Source organism: Podarcis filfolensis (genome assembly GCF_964270895.1).
Source record: "Podarcis filfolensis genome assembly, chromosome: 8".
In the NCBI taxonomy this organism is placed as follows: Eukaryota; Metazoa; Chordata; class Lepidosauria; order Squamata; family Lacertidae; genus Podarcis; species Podarcis filfolensis.
The window spans coordinates 19,060,507-19,088,030 of NC_139611.1; the positions used below are offsets into that span (position 1 = coordinate 19,060,507).

The window sequence follows — 27,524 nt, forward strand, 5'->3', positions numbered from 1 at the left end:
CATCAGCATTTTGGCTTTCAGCGCCGTGAAGTGCTCTGACAAAACGGAAACTGTTAGGTACTGAGCTGAATAGGATCCAAAACGCAGCAGTCTGATTGGTCCTAGAACAATAGGATTCAGAATGCAGCAGTCTGATTGGTCCACAGGAGCCACCCAATCCAGCTCCAGGTGGAAGTGAATCCGCAACCTGATTGGCCTGCAGGAGAATCCCGGAATTGGCCAATCACGTGCAGCCCATTGTGTAAATAATGTATATAAAGCAGACATTCTGGGGGAACTTCCATTCCTCCTCACCACTATGAGCTGAATAAAGAGCATGAAAGCCACTCTCAACTCCGAGTATATTTCAATACTATGCTGTTACCAAGGCGGCAGTTACAGGCAGCTCCCAATTCACGCGTGTCCGATGGGTGTGAAATCATGCACGTGTGCAAGGCGTCGGACTCAGAAGTGGCCCGAAAATGTCACTAAAAGGGCGGAACGGGGCCGGGGCAGAACACTTCCCGTGGGCCAGGCCGATGTACATGGTGGTCCGGAACGTAACCCCTTTGCAAAACAAGGACTGCCTGTAAACAGCATTGAGAATGGACCACTCACAAGAGCTGAAGGAGCATCCCCACCCCCATCGTTCAGGCAAAACACTGAGGTCCAGATCTGAGGGCCTTCTGGGGGTTCCCTCACTGCGAGAAGTGAGGTTACAGGGAACCTGGCAGAGGGCCTTTTCAGTAGTGGCGCCTACCCTGTGCAACACCCTCCCTTCAGATGTCAAAGGACATAAACCACTATCTGACATCTGAAGGCAGCCAAGTGTTTAGGGAAGTTTTTAATGTTTGATGTTTCATCGTGTTTTTAATATTCTGTTGGGAGCCGCCCAGAGTGGCTGGGGAAACCCAGCCAGATGGGCAGGGTATAAATAATATATCATCATCATCATCATCATCATTCACTGAAGATAAGCAATGCTGTTGGTATCCTCCAGGTGCTCTCCTTGAGGCCATGTGGTGCAAATGTGTCCAGTGCTTACATCCAGCAGTTCTCCCTCTTTGCAAACATTGATGGATCTCTGAGCATCTCTTTAGCAATTACTGACAGGCTGTGGTTCTGAGAACTGGAACGTCCAGCAACTGGTTGCTCCACTCCGTCAATCAAGATTGCAGATTTATGGTTTCTAAAATGTGTGCGTAGGTTGGTTGTTGTTTTACCTACATATTCGATGCGACATCCCTGGGGCTGGTTTTTGTTTTTTGGGTTTTTTTGCCGTCAGTGATATAGATCATATTGCAGAGCCTCCAGGGGATGTTCCATTTGATGTCGTATGTTCTAACCATCCTGCCATTTTTGAAGATAGTTGTCTCCGGGAGATATAAACATGCAGGTGATAACAGTGTTTGGAATGACAAGGATGAGTGTGGGGATTGCTAATAGATGGCTTAACTACAGCTCTCACTAATAGTTTGCATAGATTTGGATTATGCATGGGAATGAAATAACAGCCTGGCTGCTGTGTCAGGTCAAAAGGTCTACCACCTCCAGCATCCTGTTCTCTGGCCAACCAGGTGACCGTGGGAAACCTGCAAGCGGGACCCAAACACAAGAGCACTCTTCCCACTCCCTTGGTTTCCAGCAACAGGTATTCAGAAGCATTTACTGCCTCCGACCCTGGGCTTAGTCATTATGGCTAGTAGCCATCTTTTCGTTGGTGGCTGTCACTGCCTCCTATGCAACTGGTCCATAGTTTGTGTGCTGTGTGCCGCTTCATTCTGCTTTGGAGTACTGTGTTCAATTCTGAGCACTACAATTTAAAGAGGATATTAACAAGCTGGAACATGTGCAGAGGAGGGCAAGAAGAAGAAGAAGAAGAGTTTGGATTTGATATCGCGCTTTATCACTACCCGAAGGAGTCTCAAAGCGCCTAACATTCTCCTTTCCCTTCCTCCCCCACAACAAACACTCTGTGAGGTGAGTGGGGTTGGGAGACTTCAGAGAAGTGTGACTAGCCCAAGGTCACCCAGCAGCTGCATGTGGAGGAGCAGAGACGTGAACCCGGTTCCCCAGATTACGAGTCCACTGCTCTTAACCACTACACCACACTGGCAACCAAGATGATCGAGAGTTTGGAAACTCAGCCATATGAGAAATGGTTGAGGGAATTGGGTACGTTTAGCCTGGTAAAGAGGAGACTGAGAAGAGATATGATAGCCATCTTCAAATATCTCAAGGGCTGTCCCATGGAAGAGGGAACAAGCTTGTTTCCTTCTGCTCTGGAGGGTAGGACTCGAACCCATGGCTTCAAGTGACAAGAAAGGAGATTCCCGACTAAACATCAGGAAGAACTTTCTGACAATAAGAGCTGTTCGACGGTGGGACAGACTCTCACAAGAGCTGGTGGACTCTCCTTCCTTTGAGGTTTCAAAGCAGAGGTTGAATGAGCACCTGACATGTATGATTTAGTTGAGATTTTGCATTGCAGCATGTTGGACTAGATGACGCTTGGGGTCCCAACTTTATGTTTCTAGGATTCTAAGTACTACCTACTCAAATACACACACACTAGGGTCTGGGCTCCTGTTTCCTCTGCTCACCAGCACCCCACACCACTCCCTTCCCACCCCACGCAACTGCTAAGCTCGCTTTTCACCTTCCGAACCCCATTTTTTCATGCAAATCCAAGATTCTGATGCGACCCTACATATCCTCCAATGGGAGCTGTGCTTTGACTTCATGCAAATCCAGGTTTGTGATGTGACACTACTAATCCTCCAATGGGGGCTGCGTGATGACTGCCTTCCATTTCTATGCATATAGGAAGATATAGTACCATCCTCATTCCTTCCACAATACTACGTGTCAGGGATGTGGAACCTCAAGAATGGCCTTCCAGGCGTGGTTGGTGAACAGTTCTCATGGGAACATAGCAATTGCCCTGTGGAGTCGGACCAAAGGCCCATATAGTCCAAACTCAGCAGTGGCCAAGGAGATGCCTCTGGGAAGCCCACAAGCAGGTTGCAGAGGAAGTATCCAAGAGCCAAAACAAACAAAGGCAAATCTTGCACATCCTGCACTCAACCGCTTGACTTGATCAACCTTAGTTATCTTCCTCATGAAGTCAGTGGAGACATTCAGGAAAGGCTTTGCCATCCTGCCGACCTTCCGGGTGCCTCATTCTGAGTGTCACTGCTGGCATTCTCCTCCTTCACTGGCTACGTGCTGAGTGCCAAAACTCAACCCCACCCATCCGTTGCCCGCCAGCAAGGAATGACAGGGTGGCAGTGGTGGGAAAGGGGAGGAGGGCACTTCTTGAATGCTTTCAGAAGAATTGGTTTTATCCACCTGTCTCTCTCTCTCTCTTTTTAAAAGAATAATACTTTATTTAGAATTCAACAATAACAAAGGAAAAAACCACAGTAATTGCTACATCAATTCATTACAATCAACCAATTTTAACAATATATAAATAGCAATAAAAAAATTACACAACATCACTTTTAACTTACTGAAGTTTTCATATTAAACTTTTATCTCTTTCTTAACAAATCAAAGAGAGAAAGACCAAGAAAGGAGGCACAAAAAAGAAAAAAAGAAGAGGAAGAAGAAGAGAGGGGGGGAGGAAAAAGAAAACAAAACAAAATAAACACATTTGATTTCCGATTAGACTCATTGTGTTATTATTTCTACTATTTTTTCCAGACACAGTTCCAAATTATGGTATTGCTTTCTTTGTTTTCGTCAGATATCAAAAAACATTATTATTTTTTGTTTTACAAGGATCAGTCTATTTCCGCCAGGAGATATTTGTTATTGTAATGTTTTTCCAGATATTCTTTAAAGATTTCCCATTCTTTCTGTACTTTCTGTTTTGGATAACCTCTAATTCTCCCTGTCAGCATGTACCTGTCTCTTTAAGACTTGTCAACATGTTGATGAGGGCACATGACTGGCAACAGGTGGCAGCCTTGTTAAAACATCTGCATTGGCTGCCCATCAGCTACTGAGCCACATTCCAGGTCCTTGTATTAATTTACAAAGCCCAGAACAACTTAGGTCCAGGGTACCTTAGGGACTGCCCAAACCTTTGTATCCCCTCTTGATCACTGAGATCATCTTCAAGACCTTCTCTGGTTGGTCCCCCCAGGTTGGTTTGACATCAACACAAAACTGACCTTTTTGTGCCATCAGCTCAGTCTTGTGGAATACTCTCCCAGCAGATATTCAGCAGGGACTTCCCGTGCTAACTTCCAAACGTTTGCAGAGAACTTTTTGATGCCACCAGGCTTCTCTAGACAATGAAGAAATGCATATTCTTTAACAGTTAGTGGGCAATCTGTGCTTCTAATTTTGTATGTGATTTTTATTGCATATATAAATAATTATAAATGGTTAAATAATTATAAATGGTTTTCATTTTTGTTTTGTTTTTTTGGGGGGTGCTGTGGGTTAAACAACAGAGCCTAGGAATAGCCGATCAGAAGGTCGGCGGTTCAAATCCCCGCGATGGGGTGAGCTCCCGTTACTCGGTCCCTGCTGCTGCCAACCTAGCAGTTCGAAAGCACATCAAAGTGCAAGTAGATAAATAGGTACCACTCCGGAGGGAAGGTAAATGGCGTTTCCGTGCGCTGCTCTGGTTTGTCAGAAGCGGCTTAGTCATGCTGGCCACATGACCCGGAAGCTGTACGCCGGCTCCCTTGGCCAAAAAAGCGAGATGAGCGCCGCAACCCCAGAGTCGGTCACGACTGGACCTAATGGTCAGGGATCCCTTTACCTTGTTTTTTTTATTAAATGTGTCACATAGCTACTTACAATAGCAAAGACAGGTAGTGAGTGCCAAATGTTTTGTGGCCCAGATGGGGTCGCTGAGAGATGAGAGGATGATATCTGTGGTTGAAGGAGTACAACAGGCATGGCCTAACTTGGCTCTCCAGATGTTTTGGGACTACAGTTCCCATCATCCCTGACCACTGGTCCTGTTAGCTAGGGATGATGGGAATTGTAGTCCCAAAACATCTGAAGGGCCAAGTTTGGCTATGCCTGGAGTACAAAAAACAAAGCCATTTAGGGACAAAAACATTTGGGCGTGGGGGAGGAAACTCAATTGCAGATTGAACATTCCCAGCTGCCTTGAAATACCAGCTGAATGTTGAGGCAGGGCAGAAAATGTGTGGTGGAGGGAGATTAGATTGAAGTGTTAGGAGGAAATGATTGGACAGAATCTTAAACAGGAACACTTTTGGTTTTGTTGGCATCCGTCTGTCTCAGGAGACAATGGAGGAGTTCACCTTTGTGGGTGAGGTCAAACTGTTGGAAGGTTGCAACGCCTGCTGTGGCTGTAGAGCCCTAGGCTGGTGAGACATGTTTTGTTGCAGATGGGGCAGATGAAGGCATCCGGTTGTGCTGCTGCCGATGCACAATGCCTTTTCTGACAGCAGTCCTTCCTCCTCTGGTCCCTGCTATGGATGTACAAACTGGCTGCCTGTCTCCAGGCACTGCGGTCGTCTGCAAGGGATTCGCACACAGCAGAGTCGATGTCGCCGGCCTTCATGTCAACGCTTGCAAACATCTTTGTAGCACAGAGTTGGTCTGCCAATGGGCCTGGTGCCTGAAGCCAGCTCCCTGTAGATCCTGCCATCTTCCACTGGACATGACAAAGCCAACGTAGACATTGCTGAGACAGAAGTGTGACCATGCTGGGAATGTGGGCCTAGGAGAACACATCTTGGTTTGAAACTCTGCCCTGCCATGTGATACCCAAAACCTTCCTGACACAGTGCGTGTGGAAGGCGTTGCGGCATCGCTCCTGATTGTTGTAAGTTGCCCATGAGTCACTTGCAATAAAGCACGCGAGCCTGGTAGACCTTCATCTTGGTATTGGTAGTCTCTTCAGCTTTTGGAGAGATGAGCCATTGCTTTGCCAATATGCTTTTACAGCTCAGCATCGATGGAGAGGCTGTTGGTTATGATGGAACCCAGGTAGACAAAACTGTATGCCACCTCAAGTGTAAACAGGAGTGTCATGGAACTGCCATCGGCTCAGAGGCAAGGAATAGAAGGGCAGTTGTATTACAGGGAGCCTCCAAAAATCTTGCGAAGCAGTTCCTCTTCCGGGGAGGAGGAAAGCCCCACCTCTGGTGGGGAAGAGGTGCAAGGACCGGAGGATGCTGGTGGGAGCCTTAACACCGCTCCTGGGCAAGCCGGACAGGAGGGAAACACGCCCTTGCCATCGCCCATCCTGCGCAGTAGTCTGAGGCGCAGAGAGGGGCGGAGAAGGTTGTGGGTAACGAAACTCTTATGCTGGGGGAGGTCCAAAAAAGGACCACTCCCGGATTCTGCTAGCGATTGAGCCAGACGTGAGCTTTGGAGCTCTTCACTGTCAATAGTTTGGACCAAAATAAAACTGTAAAACAGTTTTATTTATGGGTACTCTCGAGCAACCGCAACAGCCATCTGACAAGGAGGAAGGAAACAGAAGAAAATAACACATTATTTTGCTGAAAGTTCCATTTTATTTCATTCATTTCTGTTACGCGCACCAGGTTACTTCCAACACAGAGCAAGCAGAAGTCTCCTAACTCGCCTCTCCCTGTGCACCCCCAAAATTTGCTCTGGATGGGTCCCCTAACAATCTCTTGAACAGATTTTGAGAATGCACAGAGGGGGTGGGGGTAAATACTGACCTAGATGGACCAATGAGTTTGACTTGACTGGCAGCAGTGTCCTCTGGGCCTTCCCTCCATGCTGGAGTAAACAAGGAGAATATTTTCCTCCCAATGGGCCATTTTGACACCACCTTCAGCTCATGCCTTACTATACTGCTGGGATTCACCAATCCAAGCGATCTGGCCAGCTGCCAGGGCAAAACAATTCCCTGCTGCCTTGCCTGCGTTCTCTGCCAACTTGAGATGCAGAGGCCATGTGTCACTTCCAGTCTCGTGTGCTTGCGCAATCCCTGGCTGCCGCTTTTTCATGTGCGTGCGTTGGAGAACCTGCCGTTTCATCATCTGGGGCCAGAACTGGCTCTCTCCAAGGTTCTCCAAGGACAGTTGCAGAAAGAGGAAAAGGCGAGGTGGCTCAGTTGGGCAATGCAGTACCTGAAAGGTGCAAGACAGCACCTGAGACGGCCTTTGGGATTGTGCTGTTACTGGAAGGCAGAAAGTTGCCGCAAGGCATGGAAGACCTCTCTAGATTTCGGCCACGTGTTTCCCCTTGGAGGCTCTTTGCCCACGAACGTTGATGTTTGAGGCTGCTGCTGCTGCTGCTCAGATCTTCAAACTCTTCCAAAGAGCATCAGTTTTTAGGTTCCCGGCTATTTATCTGGGTCAAAGCCATCATCCAATTGACTGCCTGTCATGAGTCATTTCTGATTTCCCCCTTTTTGAGCCTGAACTTTCTGCCCACCTCTTTTTCCATTCCCACACAGGGGAGAATACCTTCTTTGGCCAATGAGGAAATAAAGATGTTTACGAGAGCAGAGAACCAAGGCTTGATATGCAGAAGTCTTGCGGTAATTTGGCATACATAAAACACACGCACACACCATCCTGAACTATCTGAAATGTTTCCTTTCCTGAAGAAAGGAAGGATCTGATATACAGTTGCTGGTAATTCCAAGAGGGGATATAGCATGGTTACCCAAAGACGTGCAATCTCCATGGTCAGGTTGGAAATTCGCATGTTGAGCATAGAGAGCCAAATAGGTAAAAGAATTCTCTGTTACTGGTTTAGAGTTCAACAGATGGACAACACTAGGCTACCAAAAAAATGCCTGATTGAGCTCTCGAATGGATTACCCCTTAAAAACTGGGTACATCACGCTGCCCAACTGATGGGCAAATATGACCTCTCAGTGACTGAGATTAAAGAACTTTCCTTATATTCCCATAAAAATATATTTAAATGATATAGCATGGGTAGGCAAACTAAGGCCCGGGAGCCGGAGCCGGCACAATTGCCTTCTAAATCTGGCCCACGGACGGTCTGGGAACCAGCGTGTTTTTACATGAGTAGAATGTGTCCTTTTATTTAAAATGCGTCTCTGGGTTATTTGTGGGGCATAGGAATTCATTCTTTTCTCTTTTTTTTCAAAATATAGTCCGGCCCCCCACAAGGTCTGAGGGACAGTGGACTGGCCCCCTGCTGAAAAAGTTTGCTGACCCCTGGGATATAGCGTCCTTGTGCTTGAATCCTGCTTGTGTGCTTCCCACAGGTTTCTGGTTTGTGGCCACTGTGAGAACAGGATGCTGGCCTAGATGGGTAATTGGCCTGATCCAACAAGGGATTTCTTATGTTCTTATGTCTTCTCAAGAAAAGCTTGAGGCTCTTAAACCTCCAGAAACCTATAAGGTTTAATAAAAAATAATAAAAATACTGCTTTCTTCTTTGTTAAAGGTAAAGGGACCCCTGACCATTAGGTCCAGTCATAGCCGACTCTGCGGTTGCGGCGCTCATCTTGCTTTATTGGCCGAGGGAGCCGGCGTACAGCTTCCGGGTCATGTGGCCAGCATGACTAAGCCGCTTCTGGCGAACCAGAGCAGCACACGGAAACGCCATTTACCTTCCTGCTGGAGTGGTACCTATTTATCTACTTGTACTTTGATGTGCTTTCAAACTGCTAGGTTGGCAGGAGCAGGGACCGAGCAACGGGAGCTCACCCCATTGTGGGGATTCGAACCGCCGACCTACTGATCGGCAAGTCCTAGGCTCTGTGGTTTAACCCACAGCGCCACCCGCGTCCCTTCTTCTTTGTTAGGGATGGATAAAGCTATCATTTTGGGTTTCTCTCAGGATCTCATTTTTTCAGCCTTAACTTTGGTTCACCTTCTTCCCCCTTCAGTTTGCAATTTTTAAAATCTATTTGTTTGAAAAATCCCAGTCAAAATCCACACACTTTTCATTCTAATAGATGCATTTTCTTGTGTGCAGTTACACCTGGGTGCATTTTGATACACTGTTGTTGCTAATATATGCATTCTCGCATCCACTTTTCACTAATATGTTGTTATAGATTTGAGAAGGGAACCCCCCTACACTCTAGAAATTGAATAAATGGTAGGATTTTGATTATTTGGGGTATTGAAGGGAAGCTTGGAGGCCAGTGGGAAAATACAGGCTATGTTTTCTTTCCGAGCCAGGGCCTCGCCTGGGATGGCCCATCTAAGAGGAATCTTGGGCCTGGGCAGACAGAGGTTGCCATGGGGATGAGGTGTGTGTTTGAGGTGACAGGAAAGGAGTACTTTTTAAGCAAGGTGTGCTGGGAAAAAGAAGGAGAAGAAGGAAGACTGGGGTCCATCTTGGGCAGGCTGGCTGAAGGCTGGTTGGAAGAGATGCCTTTGGCTCCAGGGCTGCAATGCTGGACAAGCCCCTCTTCAAATGACCATGTGGTAAGATCTGGACTCCCTCCATGAAGGTGTAAATAGGTGAATAAACCATATTTTTTAAAGCTACAACAGTCTCTTCCGTGTCTCAGTTCTCCAGAGGAACACAGACCCTGGGCGAGTGCCTGGAATTTTGCTATTGCTTGGCCGAGAGTGGGGGGATGACACACAACTTTTGTAACAAATATACCTTTTCATATACCTTCCTTAGTCGGAGAAACTTGGTCTGCAAACTTTGGAGGGGAGAGAATTAAGGTTCACGTATTGTTTGGGGAAGGGCAAAGTCAGAATGTTTGCTTTAAATTGTGAGCGGAATAAAATTTATTCCACATGATTATGACCAATCATAAAAAGAGCCTCCTGCTGGTTCAGCATATTGTTTCTCACGGCAGCCAGTTAAGTGGTTCCAAGAAGCCCGCAAGCAGGGCATGAAGGCAGCAACACTCCCTCGCCGTTACTCATAACACTAAAACTCATGGGTGTCCAACGAATCTGATGAGGCAAGTTCACAGAGGAGAAGGCTATCAGTGGCTACTAGCCACAATGGCTCTGCTGCTCTGCTTCCACAGCCTGAGGCAAGATGCATCTGAATAGCAGTTGCTGGAAACTGCAGGAGAAGAGAGAGCTTTTGTGTTTGGGTCATGTTTGCTGGTTTCCCACGGGCCTCTGGTTGGCCACTGTGAGAACAGGGTGCTGGGTTAGGTGGGTCACTTGGCCTGATCCTGCAGGGCTCTGAATACGTTTTTATGGGTACAGCCCAGGGCACTGGTAAAGATAAAATATCTCAGGCAACCAATTCTGTCTTTCGGAGCTGAGCTAGTTCAGTTCTAGGGTAGCCAGCTGTCATGTATAATACAGGGTTGTTCCGTATTTCAATGTAAAATGCTACGTCTTGTATTGATACAGTTTTGTCCTGTATTTCAGATCCCACCACCCCCCCTCTCTCTGCGTGTGTGTGTGCCAAGTTACCGTATTTTTGGCTCTATAAGACGCACCCGACCATAAGACACACCTAGTTTTTAGAGGTACTGTGATGCTCATGTACTGCTTGTGGGCTTCCCACAGGCATCAAGCTGGCCACTGTGTGGCCACAGTGCTGGCCACTGTCTCTGCGCAGCGCCTCTCCTGCGAAGCGGGAGGAGGAACAGAAGGGGCTCCGTTCCTCCTCCCGCTTCTCAAAGAGACACTTCGCTGAAGGGGCACTGCGCAGCTCTCCCTCTCTGCCCAGTGCCATTTGCTCCATAAGACGCACTCACATTTCCTCTTACTTTTTAGGAGGAAAAAAGTGTGTCTTATGGAGCGAAAAATACGGTATGTATCCTCTCCAAATCATAGTTGTCAACTTCTCCCTTTTCTTGCGAGGAATCCTCAGAATAAGGGAATTTACCTTAAAAAAGGGGAAACGTTGAGAACTATGCTCCAAATGTATGTGTTTGAAAGGGTGTGTGAAAGGTCACATATTTAAGCTCTGGGTAGCCAAGCACAGACAGATATACAAATTTGTGTGTGTGTGACAAATTCCAAAGGGGACGTCCTGCTAGGCTGCAATAGATTGCAATGGATTGCTTTGAAGTCACTTAAGCACCAGATAAAAAGAACAACCACCACCCACCCCTCTCCTCCCTGTCCTGTGTTTTGCCAGAGCAAAGGTGGCAACCCTATTCAGTTCCTCCAGTGTCCTTTGCAGTCTTTTATGTAGAATATAACACACGTAAACTTGCATAAACTGGGAGCATAATGTGCAAAGAGCAGCTGTGGAATCGGAAAGCATTTCCCGATTTGGGTGGGAAATCTGGAGAAACTCTTTCATGGGAGGGGCAGCGGGTTTAATGGCAGCATGTAAATTTCACTAGCACCGAAAAAGAGCTCACTTTCCGGACTTCCTGCAAAGTTGGATGTAAAGCTTGTCAGTTTCACTGCTGCTCTTTACGTGGCCTTTGTACCGACATCCTTGAGTTTGTGCAAGATGTGACACATCTTGCAGGTTCCATGCCCTCCTTGTAACCCAGCCTGTAACTCAGCCTAAGCAAATGCGACTAAAGCAGGCCACTTATGACTTCCCTGTTTACCCCTAACTTCTCTTCTCTCCCATGCTTCTGGAGGAAGAGCTGTAGCTCTCAAGTAGAGCATCTGCCTTGCATGTACATTGCACAAGGTCCCAGGTACAATCCTTAGCTTAAAGGTAAAGGGAAAGGGACCCCTGACCATTAGGTCCAGTCATGGCCGACTGGGGTTGCGGTGCTCATCTCACTTTATTGGCCGAGGGAGCCGGCGTACAGCTTCTGGGTCATGTGGCCAGCATGACTAAGCCGCTTCTGGCGAAACAGAGCAGCGCACGGAAACGCTGTTTACCTTCCCGCCGGAGCGGTACCTATTTATCTACTAGTACTTTGACGTGCTTTTGAACTGCTAGGTTGGCAGGAGCAGGGACCGAGCAACGGGAGCTCACCCTGTCACAGGGATTCAAACTGGCGACCTTCTGATCGGCAAATCCTAGGCCGCAGCGCCACCCGCATCCCAATCCTTAGCTTAGCTGATTCCTTACACTCCACCTCAATCGCTGAGACCCTTGAATGGGACGCTTCTGGTGGTTCCCTGTGCCCTGGAGACTCATTCAGCCTTCACTAGGGAGCCTTTAGTGTGGCCGTCCATGCCCTCTGGAACTCCCAACCACTGGAGGTTTGGCAGGAATCATCCCCCGCTTCTTTCAGTCATCTTTTCAAAACTGCATTGCTTGGACAGGTCTTTGCAATGTGAATTTCTCACCAGTATTTACTGATGTTTGTGAATGGCTTTGATATGCTTCATGGTTTCAGTCTGGAGCAAAATAAAAAAAATCCTTCCAGTAGCACCTTAGAGACCACAGAGACTAGGGCTTGCCGATCAGAAGGTCGGCGGTTCGAATCCCCGCAACGGGGTGAGCTCCCGTTGTTTGGTCCCTGCTCCTGCCAACCTAGCAGTTCAAAAGCACGTCAAAGCGCAAGTAGATAAATAGGTACCGCTCCAGCGGGAAGGTAAATGGCGTTTCCGTGCACTGTTCTGGTTCACCAGAAGTGGCTTAGTCATGCTGGCCACATGGCCCAGAAGTTGTACACTGGCTTCCTCAGCCAGTAAAGAAAGATGAGCGTCACAACCCCAGAGTCGTCTGCGACTGGACCTAATGGTCAGGGGTCCCTTTATCTTTACCTTTAAGTTTGTTATTGGTATGAGCTTTCGTGTGCATGCACACTTCTTCCGATACACATGCATGCACACGAAAGCTCATACCAATAACAAACTTAGTTAGTCTCTAAGGTGCTACTGGAAGGATTTTTATTTTTATTTTGTTTCGACTACGGCAGACCAACACGGCTACCTACCTGTAACTAGTCTGGAGCAATGTCTGTAGCGAACATGCGAATGAGCAGGCTCTGTAGAACTGAACCAAGCCCATGTCAGGTCAATAAGTCATTTCCCCCAGCCCCAGTTTCTCACATACAGAGTGTTTGAGGACTGGGACATCCGCAGGGAAACCAAAATGCTTGTTAACAAAGCTATTGTACTACCAACCTTACTCTATGCTTGCGAAATGTAGACCACTTATAAATGCCATCTTCAACTCCTTGAAAGATTCCATCAACGGTGTCTCCAAAAAATTTTACACATCACCTGGGAAGACAGACGAACTAATGCCAGTGTAGTGGAAGAAGCAAAGATCACCAGTGTCAAAGCAATGATTCTTCAACATACTCTTCGGTGGACTTGTCCTGTTGTGCGGATGCCTGATTATCGTCTTCCAAAGCAACTACTCTATTCCGAACTTTAAATGTTAAGCATAACGCTGGTGGTCAACAAAAGAGGTTTAAAGACTCTCTCAAGGCAAATCTTTAAAAATGTAATATAAACACAGACAACTGGGAAACACTGGCCTGCGAGCGCTCCAGTTGGAGAACAGCCTTTACCAAAGGTGTCACTGGCTTTGAACGCTCGAACTCAGGATGAAAGGGAGAAATGAGCTAAGAGGAAGGCACACTTGGCAAACACTCACCATGATCAACTCCCACCTGGAAACCTATGTCCCCACTGTGGAAGGACGTGTGGATCCAGAATTGGCCTCCACAGTCACTTACAGACTCACATTTAAAACCGTTTTTATGGAAGACAATCTTACTTGGCTATGAGTGATCACCAAAGAAGAAGATTCCAGGAGAGGCTGCTAATCAATTAACAAGGCAGTCAAAATGGGTTTGCTGAGAAACAAGGAAAGGTGTTGTCCTACAAGGGGGCACCCAAAGGTTTTGCAAGGCAGGCGCTGTCCAAAAGAAGGTCAAGAAAGGATGATAAAAATACTGTATATTATACTTTTAAAAATATATAAATCCACACTTTAAACAGTAGATGGCAGAGCAGCATAAAACTACGGAGATGAACGTCATAATTAAAATGCCCAGGACAATTAAAAAGGGCTTTGTCTGGCACTGAAATGATGCCAGAGTGAGTGCCAAGGGAGCCTTGCTCGGGATGGTTGTCCACAGACAGGATGCTACCACTGAGAAGACCTTGTCCTTTACATTCACTGGAACCCCAGACTCAAAGGATTAGAGCAGGGTTTCCCAAACATGGGTCTCCAGCTGTTTTCAGACTACAGTTCCAAACGTCCCTGACTACTGCTTTTGCTAGCCAGGGATGATGGGAGTTGTAGTCCAAATGCGGCTGGAGACCAAAGTTTGGGAAACACTGGATTAGAGGCGGAAGGGGCTTTGAAGCTCATCCGCCCCAGATGTCCTGTTCCTCACTGCCAGATGAACTCCTGTTTCTGTTTCTGCACACCTCCTAGCTCGCCAGCCCCCTCCTCAGGTTTCAACATTTATGGAGGGGAGACAGTTCCACCTCCCCCAACTTGCTGGACCCATTGCACAGAAGGTAAACAGGTGAGGCTAATAGATAAGTAACTTGACCATAAGTAACGTACTGAGGTAGGGATGGATGGATCCATCAATTTCAATTTGTCATTTCCCCAAACTCTAGCTTGTTCCTCCATATGTCAATACTGGTCCGCAAATTATTTTTAATTATTTTATTTGCATTGCAAAATTCAGAGGATGGCTGTGTTTTGATTCATGTATCGCTTCGGAAAACGGCTTTTTCAAAAATGTGTATTTAGGCAAAATTGCGTACAAATGTATATTAGAATAAATTTGCCCTAAAATGAATTTTCACTTCCTTTTTTTAAAATGAACTCAAATGAATTTTCTTCTTCTTGTTATTACTTGTAAACTGATATGGAAATGTGAAGAACTGAAGTTAGGAATGGAAAAAAGAGAAATGGAGAGAGAACAAAGCTGAAAAAAAATCACCCGTCCCTAGTTTTAAGACACCTTGGAAGAATTTGTATCCCAATTGATGGGATATAAATCATTGAGAAAAATAAATTATAAAGTTCAATAGGCTTTTCCAGGGTGTGGTGTGGCAAACAAAGCCTATAAGGAATTGCATCAGAGTCCCTTCTTGGATAGAGAAAGTGCAATAGCTAAGAGGTGGCTAAACGGATGGCTCAGTCATGCCTGCCCATCACTCTGATATACTCCTCTATCACATCTGCCACCAATCACATGCTCTTCCTTGTTGATCAATAAGTCACCAATGCCATCCACGCTCGTAATGTTTCAGAAGTGTCATTGCTGCAAGCTTTGGTTTGACATGGCAACTAAAGCCTGCTAAAAGTTTTATTATTATTATTCAATGTTGAACAGAACCTGCCTGAAGTCATGACCTCATGCCCTTCGCAGCTCATTGTTAATATCACAGTGCAATGGGTGCAGATTAAGGCTATGCAAATCTGCTTGAATTTCCGTGAGAAAGTAAGAAGAGCCTGCTGGGTCAAGCCAACATACTGTTCTCATGGTGGCTTGCCAGCAACTGGCGTGGGGAGGTAAAGGGACCCCTGACCAGTCGTGGCCGACTCTGGGGTTGCGGCGCTCATCTCGCTTTATTGGCCGAGGGAGCGGGTGTACAGCTTCCGGGTCATGTGGCCAGCATGACTAAGCCGCTTCTGGCAAACCAGAGCAGCACACGGAAACGCCCTTTACCTTCCCGCCGGAGCGGTACCTATTTACCGTATTTTTCGCTCTATAAGACGCACCAGACCACAAGACGCACATAATTTTTGGAGGAGGAAAACAAGAAACAAAATATTCTGAATCTCAGAAGCCAGAACAGCAAGAGGGATTGCTGCGCAGTGAAAGCCTCTTGCTGTTCTGGCTTCTGGGATAGCTGCGCAGCCTGCATTCGCTCCATAAGACGCACACACATTTCCCCTTACTTTTTATGAGGGGAAAAGTGAGTCTTATAGAGCAAAAAATACGGTATCTACTTGCACTTTGACATGCTTTCAAACTGCTAGGTTGGCAGGAGCAACGGGAGCTCACCCCGTGGCAGGGATTCAAACCGCTGACCTTCTGATCGGCAAGTCCTAGGCTCTGTGGTTTAACCCACAGCGCCACCCGCGTCCCCAGTCATTGTGGATAATAGCCATTGATTCCTGCATTGTTGGGGTTGGCCCATCAAAACAAACATACATTTATTTAGTCGGAGTTTGCACTAAAACACTGAAGGGTTTTCATGAGGATTTCCTTTGAAAAGCAACAGTAATTGCAAATTGCTGCTGAAATGCTGAGAACTGAATTTAAGACTGGGGAAATGAAAAGCTCACGGAACCGAAATCGACAGAAATCATTCCATCCTTCTCTGAAACTCCCAAGTTTAAAAACAGCAAAGGGGAAGATTGCAGTGTTTCAGAAAGCCTCCAGAGATTCTGTGAGAGCCCTTTGCTAGATAGAGCCAGCTGAGTTCTTGGAAGCCATTTGGAGATAATGGCTTGCTATTGTCTACAAGGGTGAGGCCAAGCAGGTACAAACAGCATGTGATACAGAAGAACAGTGAGCAAGTCTGGATGCAATGTGTGCAAGAGAACTCTCTGGAAATTCCCCCCAGGAAGTTGCTGCTTGAAACCAGGAAGGAGCTTGCGTTCGCATTGCAAATTAGCCAATGGATCTGATAAACAAAATATCCACCTGAACAGGTGTTTGAGATGACAGAAGAAAGAGGAGGAGGGGAAGGAAGGAAGAAGAGGATAGAGTATATGCTTTGCATGCAAAAGGTCCCTAGCCCAATAGCTGACATCTCCAGGTAGGGGTGGTAGAGAAAGCTGCCCAAAAATCTAGAAAAACTACACCAGTCAGTGTAGACAATACTGAGTTAAATGGACCAGTGGTCTGACTTTCAGTATGAGGCAGCTTCCTGTTCTCCTACTGTTGTAATATACAGATACCAACTTACACTTGCAGGCATGGAAGAGTTGAACTGAGCCCAGAGCTCAGGTTGCAGGTGGGTGTGGCTTAGCAGGCTCTCAGTAGCTTCTGCTCCCCTGCCCACCATTCTCAGTCTTTTTTCCTTTGTTCTTCCTGGAACAAGCAAGAAGCCATGTAGCCATGGCTCCCTGCAAGGGAGTTAAATCTCTCCAAAAGGGAGATTTCACAGACTGCATCTTTGCTAACAATCCTTTTTGTAAAGAAACAAAGTTCTTTAATTTTTAAGTCATCTGGAACCTTTTTCATCTTCATTTTACTGCCAATGGATGAAAACTGTGCCTGTGATTTATTCTAGCCTAAGTATTTCTGTGGGGAACTTTTGTTTAAAGGTGGATGCGGGCAGGTGCAAATCTAACCAAGCTGAAATGTGCTTGGAGCAATCACCATTATCCTAACTCTGCTACGAGAGAATAAGAACCTCTCTCCCAAACCTCTCTCTCCAGCACCTATGCCACAAGAGAAATGCCATTGTTCCATGGTCAGAGCACCTGCTTTGCAAGCAGAAGGTCCCAGGTTCAATCCCTGGCATCTCCAGGTAGGACTGGGAATGTACCCTGTATGAAGCCCTGAAGAACCACTGCCATTTTCAGGCACACACGCACTTCATGACATGGGCCTTAGGTTGCTGATCCCCAACATAAAGGCTCGCTTGGTCCAGCATCCTGTTCTCACAGTGGCCAACCAGATGCGGGACTTCACTCCCACAGGAAGCAGTGATGTCCACCTACGAAGATGAGTTTAAAAGAGGATGGGACAGATTTCATGGAAGAGAGGGCTATTGATGGATACTAGCCACAATGGCTGTGCTTTGCTTCTACTGTTCAAAACAGCAATGCTTCTGAATGCCAGTGGCTGGAAACCCCAGGAAGGGAGAGGTTTTTTTGTGCTCGAATCCTGCTTGTGGGCTTCCCACAGGTATCTAGTTGGCCGCTGTGAGAACAGGATGCTATACTGAAGAGGATGCTTTGCGTCTCAAGTATTTATGCTCCAGTGGGAAGCCTGTAAGGAGGACTCGAGTGCAACAGCAACTCTCCCCATCTGCGATTTCCGGCAGCAGATATTCAGAGAAGCCTACTGCCTGCAGGAGTAGAGACACAGCCGAGGCATCATAGCCGTTGTTTAGTCGTTTAGTCATGTCCGACTCTTCGTGACTCCGTGGACCAGAGCACGCCAGGCACTCCTGTCTTCCACTGCCTCCCGCAGTTTGGTCAAACTCATGTTCGTAGCCTCGAGAACACTGTCCAACCATCTCGTCCTCTGTCGTCCCCTTCTCCTTGTGCCCTCCATCTTTCCCAACATCAGGGGCTTTTCCAGGGAGTCTTCTCTTCTCATGAGGTGGCCAAAGTATTGGAGCCTCAGCTTCACAATCTGTCCTTCTGGTGAGCACTCAGGGCTGATCTCCTTCAGAATGGATAGGTTTGATCTTCTTGCAGTCCATGGGACTCTCAAGAGTCTCCTCCAGCACTATAATTCAAAAGCATCAATTCTTCGGCGATCAGCCTTCTTGATGGTCCAGCTCTCACTTCCGTACATCACTACTGGGAAAACCAGAGCTTTAACTATATGGACCTTTGTTGGCAAGGTGATGTCTCTTGATGGAGCGGGAACCGGCAAGCCACTCCAGTATCCCTGCCAAGAAAACTCCATGGCATCATAGCTAGGAGCATTTAAGAACTTTATCCTTTGTGAATTTGGCTTTTAAAGCCAGCCAAGTTGGCAGCCATCACCGGCAGAAAGGTGGCCATGAGCTACCCAACAGCAGAGATGAAAGGAGGCGCTAGTGAAACGCCGTTTCTGTCATGCTGCGGTTCGCCTTATGCAAAAACAAAACAAAACAAACACTCTACGTTATTCATGTCACTGCTGGCTGTGGCAGAATCATGTAACTTACATAATTAATTGTACAGATTGTGCGCATTACATCAGTTATGCTGTCTAGGGTGGGACGGGGAATAATCAATTACGTTTCGCTCGCAGACTGAAAGCAACAGCAACAGCGAATACCAATCATATTTGCTGGGTTGATTTCCATTCTGCATGTGGGCCAAATAAGCAGATGTCAGCAGAGGTCCACTCCCATTTGGGTTTTTGTCAAAATCATCTGACCTCCCTAACCTCTGATAGCAGCAATGTCCAACCGGTTGACGGTGATCAACAGGTAGATCCCTGGGGTGCTCCAGGTCGATCGTGGGAGTTATAAAAGTGATCGCCCACTTGCTCCTGGGCAATCGCGACTCGCCCTGCTCCCAGTGCTATTTTCAATCGCTGGCGCTTGTGGTGCTGTGAAAGCTTGTATTCCCTGCCTTGGTGTCAGAGTGGGAAAATAAGGGAGGGCTGTGGACTGTTTCGTGAGCGATTTATTGCAATCATTCCCTTAGAAAGCTCAGCAGCTGTGGTCTCTCCCCCTTAAAAAAGGCTCAACCATTGGCCTGATCCAGCAGGGATATCTTCTTGCGTTCTTGCGTCAGAAAAAAAATAAACCAATGAAAATATCTCAGCGAATATACAATCAAATTAAGGACTCACCACATACTTCTTCATAAGGTCTAACAATAAAGATGCAAAGCTGCGCTCTCAGTAAACAATCCTCTGAAACTTTGACCCATAGCATAAGCATCTGTTACATGTGAACATCCATTTGGAAGCCTATCTATGCAGGGTTGTTGTTGTTGTTTTATATAAAAAATGTTAAGAAGGGCGGAATTAGTCTGAGCATTGCTTAAGGAGCAAAGAGCAAAAATGGTTACATAAAGGGGTAAATTAATATTGCTCAAGGTGCAAAGAGCCATAATTGTCACACAGAGGGAGAAATTATGCAATTCGCTTTCAGGAGAAAACTTGTTACGCCTACGGGCTCCAACACGGATTGCATTGATCTTTCTGACACTTTTTTTTCTGGATAACAACCCCTGAGCAAATCGGATGAAAAGCTGAGTGAGTCAGGCAGGACTTAGGTCTTTCCTGTGACTCGATGGAGAGGGTGGAGCTTCTGCTGCGAGGCTGAACATGTGGGATTTAGTATCTCATAAGGCACCTTCCTTTGTCATGGGGGAAAACCCAAATCTTTATCTCTCTCTGACAAGAGAGCATTGGGCTAGGTGCATGAGGACAGGGTCTGAGACATCAGTCATGCGCATAGGAGACATAGGAGGAAATATCTCCTGGCCTTAGAAAACATTGCAGTTCCTTCTATTTCCAATGTCCAGGCTGTGAGTACCATTCATTATTCATTCACTTATTCATTTTAAAGCATTTCTAAACTGTGTAATAAACTCTTTGCTGAATACAATATAAAAGCAATATACCATATCAGTAAAGCGAGAACATAAGGTACAACCAAACTGTAGTATAAACACATTTTAAATAAATAAAAACAGGAATTTGGAGAATTCAACAAGGTCTGGTCTTGTGGGTCAGGAAAGGTTTGGACAAAAAGATATGGATTGTATTTAGGGCAGTGGTTTTCAAAGGTCATAGCGTGCCATACTGGCGTGGCAGGAGAGGATGGCAAGTGTGGCAGGAAGATTCAAGGACAATCAAAGGTACATTTAAACCAGGGGTATGCAACCTAAGGGACACGGGTGGCGCTGTGGGTTAAACCACAGAGCCTAGGACTTGCCAATCAGAAGGTCGGCGGTTCGAATCCCCACGACGGGGTGAGCTTCCGTTGCTCGGTCCCTGCTCCTGCCCACCCAGCAGTTCGAAAGCACGTCAAAGTGCAAGTAGATAAATAGGTACCACTCCAGCGGGAAGGTAAACGGCGTTTCCGTGCGCTGCTCTGCTTTGCCAGAAGTGGCTTAGTCATGCTGGCCACATGACCCGGAAGCTGTACGCCGGCTCCGTCGGCCAATAAAGCGAGATGAGCGCCGCAACCCCAGAGTCAGTCACGACTGGACCTAATGGTCAGGGGTCCCTTTACCTTTACCTTTTTGCAACCTAAGGCCCGTGGACTGGATGCGGCCCAATCGCCTTCTCAATCCAGCCCATGGACAGTCTGGAAATCAGCGTGTTTTTACATGAGTAGAATGTGTGCTTTTATTTAAAATGCATCTCTGGGTTATTTGTGGGTCATAGGAATTCGTTCATTTCCCCCCAAAAAATATAGTCCAGCCCACCACATGATCTGAGGGATGGTGGACTGGCCCCCTGCTGAAAAAAGTTGCTCACCCCTGATTTAAACATTCCAGTGTAGTATACCACATGGTGGTATCAAAATGATTTGTTTTATTTGCAGAATATGGATATCTCTTCAAAATGAGAGCAAGAGGATCAGGTGGGCGGAAATGAGTCCTGTTGCCCGAGCAAATTTTAATTCTGAAAGTGTGGCCCAGAGGAAAAAAGTTTGAGAACCACTGATATTAATAATAATAATAATAATAATAATAATAATAATAATAATAATATAGGGCAGCTGGGGACACAGTTTTAGCAACCTCAGTCTGCCCTTAGGCAGCCCTACCTGCTTGATATCTGACTTGCAACTCATCCAATGGCATGTCTGTCAGCTTCCTCCTCTTTAGACTAGGTGCTTCCCTTGTAGATTTCAGCAAGGAAGAAGGATGGGGATGAAACCACAGTGAGTTGGCTACGTCTGTCATTGGCAGGTAGTCTCAGTGGCTGAGGGTTGTTAGCAATACTAGTTTTACCCAGAGTAGGCTCACTGACGTTAATAGACTTGACTAGCTTAGGTTCATCAGTTTCAATAGGTCCACACATTGGAGTTATTTAAGCAGAGGTTGGAGGGCCATCTGTCCGGGATTCTTTTCTTTTTTAAAAATAATTTTTATTATGAATTTCAACATAGCAAATTATCAAAAACATATCATCTTCAAGACTTCCCTCAGCCCAAGACTTCCCTCAGCTCCTCTCTCTGATTTTTCAACACACGTCATTCTCTGCATATTATAAAATTGTAAATATTATCTGTCTAATATGTTAACAATAATAAATCTGTGTATGTTTATTCAAAACTTGCCAAGGAGTCCAGTTTATTTTGGTTTGGTTTTTTTAAAAGTAATTTGTAAAAAGTTCCCATTCTTCTTTAAAGCCACAGTTGTCCTTGTCTCGCAGTTTGTATGTCAATTTCGCCAGTTCCGCATAATCCATCAATTTCCCTTGCCACTGTTCTTTTGTTAGGGATTCTTTAAGCTGTGCTTCTGTCACTGCAGGGGGTTGGACAAGATGACGCTATCCCTCCCAACTCTAGAATTCTATGATGCTAATCTGAATAAAATATTGTGGGGTGGGACAGGTGAGCTCCGCCCTGCATAATCGGTCACATGCTGCAGCACATGGTCACTACAGTGGTACCTCGGGTTACATACGCTTCAGGTTACACACTTTGCTAACCCAGAAATAGTGCTTCAGGTTAAGAACTTTGCTTCAGGATAAGAACAGAAATCTGGCTCCGGCGGCAGCAGCAGGAGGCCCCATTAGCTAAAGTGGTGCTTCAGGTTAAGAACAGTTTCAGGTTAAGAATGGATTTCCGGAACGAATTAAGTACTTAACCTGAGATACCACTGTATTTGAATGCAATGCCCATCAACTTTAGGAGGCCCAGCTCCCTCAAATATTTTATGGGGGCGGGGGGCTGAAAGGACCTCAGCCCCTAGGAGTTGGCTCCTATGGATTCTATAAAACTGAGTTGGAGACAACCCCAGGTGTGCCGTTAACCAACTGAGGCCACGATCCCAATCCCACTTACCTGGGAGTGACCCCCATTGAATTAATTGCAACTTACACAGTTAGGATCACAGCCTATTTGCTTTCCCCTCTCTGGATATTCCTGGAGAGTGGAAAGACTTGGTCATACTGACCCATGTCGTCACATCAAGATGAGGCTACTGTTGTGTGACCCACATGGGCTTCCTTTGAAAAGCGTCAGCGAGATCCTCGGCCAGTTCAGATTGGGTCAGGACGTTCTATGCAAAGGACGTTACTTTTGCAAGAACTCCTTAGGAGGAAATAGGGTGGTGCATCGCATAACCTGCTTCTTAAATTGGCCTTCACCAGAGAGCAGAGTTTCAAGCACTTCCTTCACGTTGACCTCCAAACCGGCACAAAATGGTTATCTTCCAGATGCCGTAACCCCATCGATCCAGAGGTCAAATCCTGCATGTGGCTGTGAAGCCTCCTTCCTTCCTAGTCCCCCAGTCCACCCCTGCAAACCTGGAGTGCTAACTGAAAGCAACAGAGCAGAGGAGCTGGAAGCACAGTGCTGACTTGCTTGCTCAGATGCTGTGATTTTGCGGTGAGGCAAAGCCCTGTCTATGCCTCTTTGGCTTCACAAGAGATGAGGAGCTCTCTAATGCAGCCAACTGCAGCAGGGCTTGCTGTCAGTGCCAAAAAGCGAGCCCTGCTTGCAAAGGAATGATCGGGGACTCATTTTAGGCACCCCATTGCTCCTTGGCCTATAGCCATTGAGTCTGTTGTTTAATGGCAAAAGTGCAGAGTCCCTTCATTCAGTTGCAGCCACGACCCTTCTAAAATGATACAACCTTCTAAGATTACACAATAGAATAATAATAATACAGTCATACCTCCGGTTAAATATGCTTCAGGTTGAGCATTTTCAGGTTGCTCTCCACGGCGACCCAGAAGTAACGGAACACGTTACTTCCAGGTTTCGCCACTCGCGCATGCGCAGACGCTCAAAATGACATCACACGCATGTGCAGAAGCAGCGAATCATGACCTGCGCACGCGCAGACGTGGGTTGCGTTCTGGTCAGGTTGCGAACGGGGCTCTGGAACAGATCCCGTTCGCATCCAGAGGTACCACTGTAATAATAATAATAATAATAATAATAATAATAATAATAATAATGGATGTATTGTAATGATCAATGCAGACCTTCATGTGCTGGCTTTCAGCTAGATCTGCTGTTTTCTGTACATGTACGTTTGGAGCGGTCCTATAGTTTCTTTTGGAGTGAGTTAAGTTGCGTTTTCCATTACGTTCCATTGCACGTAACAGATCTTGCATGCTGCTCTCTTGAAACCAACCCCCCTTGTGCTTTTGGTCAAGTGAGAATGCTGAGCTTTGGAGCATATAGAACTCTTCCTTTTTGGTGTTCTTCCTGCGCACCTTCTCCAGAGTAACCCTAGGAGCCAATCCCCACTGGCCGACTCACCTCGTTTCACTCGGATTGGTTCCAACCAGCCCAAAGGGAGAGAATCCTTCTTCTCAAGGGCTAAAAATCTCCCCTTTCATGCAAAGAGACTCTGTTGCAAAAATAGTACAGTCATACATCAGGTTACAGATGCTTCGGGTTGCGCGATTTTGGGTTGCGTACCGCGCCAAACCTGGAAGTACCAGAACAGGTTACTTCCAGGTTTCAGCGCTTGCACATGCGCAGAAGCGCTAAATTGCACTTTGCGCATGCGCAGAAGCACCAAATCGTGACCTGTGCGTGTGCAGACATGTGGGTCGCGGGTTGCGAACACTGAGGGTTGCAAACGTGCCTCCTGCATGGATCACGTTCACAACCCGAGTGTCCACTGTAGTGGGTCTTTGACCTCCTGCAACTCTGGACCACTAAGCCTCTGGCTATGGTTGCCCCTCCACTTGCCGAGGGCACTATACATTTGACCAGAAATGTCAGACAGAAATTGTCATCAGGGTGGAAAGTTGCATTTTAATTTCAGAGAATCATAAAGTTGGAAGGGACCCAGAGTGTCATCTAGTCCAAACCCCTTCACTTAAATACTTCTTGCCTTCTGTTCACACAGAGGTCCCAGTGCTGGTGAAAGAAAAGAGATGAAAGTGTACAAAATCACAGAGTCTAAAAGCAGCCACACTCTGTTATGAACAAAACTCAGTAGCACAGTAGATCTTGGTTATCCTTTGCTTAGAAACCTTTTTTTAAAAATCACAATAAAACAGCTGGTTAATCCAATCCAGGAAAACACTGAGAGCAACATCACTGAATGATCCTTGTGGCAGCTTGCAATGGGTGGGAATAATATGTGCAAACACTCCCTCCCTCCCATTCACGCAGGCAGGCAGGACCCAAAATCCCACAACCCAGTGGAATAAGGAAGGTAGGCAGCTGGCTATGGCAGTAGACCAGATGCTGGATTCAGATGCCCTGGAGTTCACTTCCAGGCATCTCTTCTAAGATGGGCTGATGCGAGAAAGGTTTCTTGGCCAGCCTTGGGCTGGGGAAGTGCCATCGCTCAGCAGTAGAGCACCTGCCGTGCATGCAGAAGGCCCCAGGTTCAGTCACCTACGACATCTCCAGGTAGGGCTGGGATTTATCCCCTACCTGCTGCCAGTCAGTGTAAGCAACACTGAGCTAGATGGACAACGGCCTGACTCAGTATGTGTTCGTGTGTGTGTGTGTGTGTGTGTTGCATGTTGTGTTCCTGTGTCTTAAGAGCTGTAGCTCAGTGGCAGAGCATCTGTTTTGCATGCAGAAGGTCCCGTCTCTAGGTAGGGCTGGGACAGACTCCCTTCTGAACCCCTGGAAAGCTGCTGCCAGTCAGGGTAGGAAAGAAAGGAAGGAAGGAAGGAAGGAGTTGGAGGAAAGGAGTTGGAGGAAAGGAGCTGCAACACCAGAGAGCAGAATATTAAAAACTGAAATGTAGATGTAAATAAATGGTGCTTAAAAACAACAACAACAACGACAACAACAACCCATGTAAAACTCCAAAAGGAAGTGTCTCAGTAACTAGACCTGTGGTGGCCCCTCCAAAAGCACCCTGGTCCAAACACCAGATTTTTCCAAGTAGAAGGATTGTGGGCATGCAGAAGGTGGCAGGTTCAATCCTCAGGATCTCCACATAGGACCGGGAAACACCCCTTCCCCGGACCCTGGATCACAGATCACAGAATTGTAGAGTTGGAAGGGAGCCTGAGGATCATCTGGTCCAACCCCTGCAATGCAGGAATATATGCAGCTGCCCCATACAGGGCTCGAACCTGCAACCTTGGCATTATCAGCATCGCGCACTAACCAGCTGAGCTATCCAGGATAACTGCTGCCGAACAGCGTCGACAAGACTGAGCTAGACGAGCCAATGGTACACAACACGTGCTGAGTGTAAGGCAGCTCCCTGTATTCCTGAGAATACAGGAGGAAGTTTTCCGAGGCAGGGAGGTCACCCGGCATCTTTGAGGGCAGCAGGAGAAGTGACCGGATCACCCGAAAGATGAGGACGATTAAGACACTGCAAGGAGGATTCCTCAGAATTTGGAATTATTTCCTCGTTTCCTCCTCGCTCTATCGCAGCCGACGAACGGACGCCTTTGCGCGAGATTCCGCACGAATCCAAAGGCGTCCCAAGTTGAGCAAGCTTCTCCGCGTCCTCCGACTGGCTGGTCTGGTCTGGTCTTCTTCCCTGGGAAGAAATCTGCGTCTCTCCATGAAGCTCCAGCCCTTTCGAGCCGTGACTCAGCCTCTCAATCTGCATAACAAGGCTGGACAGCTCCCAGGCGCTCTTATCTGTGGGTATAAAAGAAAACTCTCAGGATCCTGCTCTCACATTTTGCCAGCTCCTTCGCGCCGCGCTCCACGCTGCTCCACCCGGCTCCCAGTTCAAGAGAAGAGCGGGGGCAACCAAGGTACCGATCGCTTTCTTGCGGCTGCTAATGTGTGTGCCTTGTGTGTGGCTCTGCCCTGGCATTAGTGCCTGAAACCAGCTCATAATTGCTATATTTAGAGCAAGTAGGCTAATGGTAGTGTAACTCGGCTTCTTATGATTACATTTGACTGTCTCTGTGTGTTTTGCTGGACGGGTTTCTACAGTTGAGTACAGTTTGGTGAGCATCTACAGCATGCAAGCCGAGGGGTGGACAATGAGGTGGTAGAAAGGACTGTTAACACTTCAGGTGGTGCCTGAACTCCTTTTCAATGTCACCCCACCTTATTTTTAAAACATGCATGCAAAAAAAGGAAAAAAGTCATTGAGCAAAGAGAACTAGCGCCTCAAGTTTCTCCCAACCAGCCCTTTCTCCTGCAGTGCTGGTTTTTCCAATTCATGGACAATTCCTTTGACCCAGGGAAAGAATTTGGAATTGTGATTCTTCTACCCACCATCGGTCCTACCTGCTGCCGTGTTCTGCCACAGGTGTACCGTGGAGAATGAGTCAAAGGACCACAAACACTCTGCTGTGATTTCCATGTTCCATCTATTTTGGCCCCAAGGGAGGCTCAAGCAATTTCCAGGAATCTGTACACAGAGGAGACCTATTTTTTTACATATGCAGAAAGGGACCAGTTGCGATGGTGCATTAAAAAAAATATATTATAAGCTATGTGACTTTGATGATCTTTTTACACTGCCTTTAGTCTTCTACCTGTGGTGTTATTTTTTGTCGGTCATAGTCTAGTAATGATTTGCCGTCGTTGTTGAGAGCGAATATCTGCTTAATTATTATCAGCTGATATTTTGAGAGTTAATTTTATTGTGTGATATTCTATTCGAAATGGATTCCTGAATATTACTTTATTTGACATAATCCACTTATTTTAAATGACTTTTATTGTGACATACTTTTGTTGGATCGGAATGTTTTAATGGATGTGCAGCCTTCGCTGTATATTTTGTTGTTTCTACGGCTTGTAAACTGCCTTGCGTATATAGCAATACGGGAAGGCGGTATCCCAGTTAAAAGTGAAATGAATGAAAATGAGATAGAGTGGGCATCAAAGAGGGCAAATGACTAGAGGTGAATCAGTCATTCGCTTCTGGTGACTGTCAGCTGTTGGCTTTAGTTAGTTGTTTTGGAGCTCACCTGTACCTGGATGAGATGCTGACTGAGCTGTCCTCCTTTTTATAGCTTAAAATGTTGGATTTTCACAAAGTAA

At 46.6% G+C, this 27,524-nt stretch overlaps 1 protein-coding gene across 2 annotated transcripts in view; it reads left to right on the forward strand.

Moving 5' to 3' along the window:
• SCNN1D (sodium channel epithelial 1 subunit delta) overlaps positions 1 to 27,524 on the forward strand; it is a 63,303-nt gene that overhangs the window by 6,140 nt on the left and 29,639 nt on the right. The window contains exon 1 of one of the 2 annotated variants that reach the window (XM_083628705.1): positions 26,231 to 26,278. The exons of the other annotated variant lie outside the window; for it this stretch is intronic. The gene's annotated coding sequence lies outside the window, so the exon portion shown is untranslated. Of the gene's footprint in view, positions 1 to 26,230; positions 26,279 to 27,524 lie in introns of those variants that run through there. 2 annotated transcript variants of the gene reach the window in all.